The following is a 3,423-nucleotide window of genomic DNA, read 5'->3' as shown; positions in this document are numbered from 1 at the left end:
GCTCCAGTCCAAAGCTGGCTGGTTCTGCTGTTGAGCTGTTGTTTGAGCTGTCTACAGGCGCTGTAGTTAACCATTAGTAGTTGGCCTTAGTTCCTGTAAGCAAGCATAGCTTGTGAGGTAGTTTAGACATTTGGGAACAATAAGGTTTCCTAGATGATAGCCTTATGACTCTCTTTGCATATTCCTCATGTCCCCTATGAGTGCTGAGCACCTACTGGTCTGGGGCCCACAGATCTGCGACTCACTCCTTTGAGGGATGTGTGGGGAGGGAGGCAACCTGATTGTTCACTTTCTTGCCTATGTGAGAGCAGGAGATAAGCAGGTTTAAGACACAGTGGAGGGGCAACCTCCTGAAGGGTAATGGCTAAGGGACCAAGGGCTCACTTTCCCAGCACTCCATCTTGGCTGATGTCCTGTGCGTTGGGCAGGTTGAGGAAGGGGTCCTTTGTGCTGCAGAATCTCAGAGTCTTCTGGACTTCTAGACAAGGGGATACAGAAATGATATGGGGTGGGGGGCTCAAGAGAGGGAATACTGGAGTCGCTGTGGCAGCCACTCCATTCAGGATTCTGGAGTGAGGGCCCGGCAAACTTTGGCTGGCTCTGGCCTCCAGGAACCACTTGTTCCTCCTGCATGCAGGAGGCTACTTCCAAGAGGCCATTCATGACTCACCAGCTGTTCCTCGTGAAAGGCGTGGAGAAACAGCCAAGCGGAGCAAGAATGTAGTGGCTTCCATTGAATCAGCACCTAAGGATGACCATCGAGGCGGGCGTGGGTGAAGCCGCCCAGACCCAGGCAGTGTGGGTGGGGCTTTCCTTTGGCCAAGGCATCCCGCCTTCTTGACGTGAATTGGCTTCCAGGTCCACAGAGTGCGGGTCAAGCCACCACCCTCCTGGCTTGTGCAGCAGCCCCTCTGGCTCCTCTAATCCTTTCTGTCATGGTCAGGTTTCTGGTTAATTCATAGCCCGATCTTTGTCAATGTGTTCTACTTTTCTCTCCGTTGTGATGATCACGATCCAGTGACTGGCACTTTAGAAGCTGGGAGAGCCTGCACAGCTGGTGGGCTCAGTGCAGGCCTGGCAGGATAGAGGAACCCAGCCACAGAGGGGGCGCAGGCATGAAGCCGCAAGGCTAGAGCGAGCCTGGGACCGAGAGGGCTTCACTTACGGGACTGACATTGTTAGATACGCATTTGAGAATGTCCTTCGTAGGGTGAGAGTGAAGACCTGTGTAAGAGAGGAGCTGGAAGGTCTCAGAGACCTGAGACACAAGCGACGCCATTCCTCATCCACCTTTTTCCTTTCTCCTCCAGGTGGAGCTAGGTAACTCTCTCCTCTACCCCATTACTGTTCAAATCGTTCATCATCTACACTTCTCAGCCCTCAACCATAGAATTGAAGCATCTCTCAGACAACTTCCCCTCACTTCCTGTGGGCACTCCACAATCAACAATTTCTAAAATAAACTTTTCTGTGTCTCAGCCTCCCATCCCCCCAGCCTGTCTTTAGTTCAGGGCTCCCCCAGATCACTCCTTATCCACCTGGTCATACAGGCAACAGCTAAGCATGTCACTTGGAGATTGCCTCTTGCATGTCTCCCCTCCTCACAGGGGTGACAAACAGCTTTTTTCATAACCAGTGTGCTTGCTACATGGGTGCTCTTCCAGGACTCTTTGAGAGTCAACTCGTGTCATCCTCACATTTTCGAGAGAGGGGAAGGGAGGAAGAGAGAGAGAGAGAGAAACATCGATGTGTGAGAGATACTACATCTATCTGTTGCCGAGTCTTGCACACTCCTAACTGGAGACCTGGCCTGCAACCCAGGCATGTGTCTAGGCTGGGAATCAAACTGGAGACTTTTTGGTTCATAGACCAGTGCTCAATCCACTGAGCCACACCAACCAGGACCATCCTCACAACTTTTAAGGAAGGATTCTCATTATCCAGTTCCACAATGAGGAAATGAGGTGGAGAGAAGTCAAGTGAGGCTCTGGGCTGTACAGCTGCCTGTGGCTGTCAGTCTTCAGAACTGGCTCTTCACCATCACGCTCCACATTAAACTGTGTATGTGATTTATTTCATTTTTTAAAATTGAATTTCTAAGGGTGACATTGGTTTATGACATTATGTAGGTTTCAGGTGCACAATTCTATAATACATCATCTGTATATTGTATTGTGTGTTCCCCATTCCATTAGTGTGATTTTAAAACAGCTTTGTTGAGATGATTCACCCACCATACAATTACACCATTTATGTACAATTCACTGGCTTGTCAGTATGTTTAGAATTTGTACATATTATTTAAAAATATGTTTGCCATTAATGTGTGTAATTTTTATGCAGATGATAATATTTAGATATTTCTTGTCAATAAGTGTACACTTTATTTTCACTAGGGAGCCAATTGTTGAGAAGTTGGTATGACTATACAGGTACTATATGCACCATGCTTTTTATTTATTTTTATTTTTAAAGAGTTTTTTAAAAAAGATTTTATTTATTTATTTTTAGAGACAGGGAAAGGGAAGGAGAAAAACATGGTCCCAACCAGGATACAGTCTTCAATCCAGGCATGTGTCATCATGGGGAAACAAATTGGTGAACTTTCCCTTTGTGGAATGAGGCCCAACAAACTGAGCCACACCACTCAGAGCTGTACAATGCTTTTTAAATTTAATAGGTTATAATTTGATTTTACAACTTCCAAATATTTTTATTTTAATATAATTACTTGATAAATATTTTATTCTAATATAATTACCAATTCAATAATGATTTTTAATATATATGTGTATATTTATATTTATTTACTGTTTCCACACTGACGTACTACTGATTTTATATTTTGAATCTCACTGTAGTTCTGACACATTTCCAGAAACTGGGGGTTCTGAACAAGTCAATGCAAAGTTCCTACCTTGAAAGGCTGACATCATGGTGGGGAGGAGTAGGAAAAAGAAACAGATGACAAAATATTCCAAATACTGATTGACCTGTGTAATGGCGACAAATAAAACAGTAGGCTGTAGAGAGTAATGGCATAGAGAGACAACTTTCTTGGACTGGGATGTTGGAATTGGGCAGTGATAGAAACAGGTTTAAGACATTTGTTTATCGCAGACATAAATTTCTCTTTGCATTTTTTTTTCTGATTAAACTGAGTCAATGAAGTCAAATATATACTCAGATTTTCGATTAAGGTATAATTCATGAGAAGGCTTTTATTTTTTAAAGAAGGATTTTATTTATTTTTAGACAGAGGGGAAAGAAGGAAGAAAGAGGGAGAGAAACATCAATGTGTGGTTGCCTCTCACACACCCACTGCTGAGGACCTGTCCTGCAACCCAGGCATATGCTGTGACTGGGAATCAAACAAGTGACCCTTTGGTACACAGGCCAGCACTCAATCCACTGAGCCACACC

Source organism: Pteronotus mesoamericanus, unplaced genomic scaffold (genome assembly GCF_021234165.1).
Source record: "Pteronotus mesoamericanus isolate MK-2021 breed Mesoamerican mustached bat unplaced genomic scaffold, CSHL_Meso_final contig_35, whole genome shotgun sequence".
Lineage (NCBI taxonomy): Eukaryota > Metazoa > Chordata > Mammalia > Chiroptera > Mormoopidae > Pteronotus > Pteronotus mesoamericanus.
The sequence above is the reverse complement of the archived record's forward strand: the minus strand, read 5'-3'. Positions refer to the sequence as shown.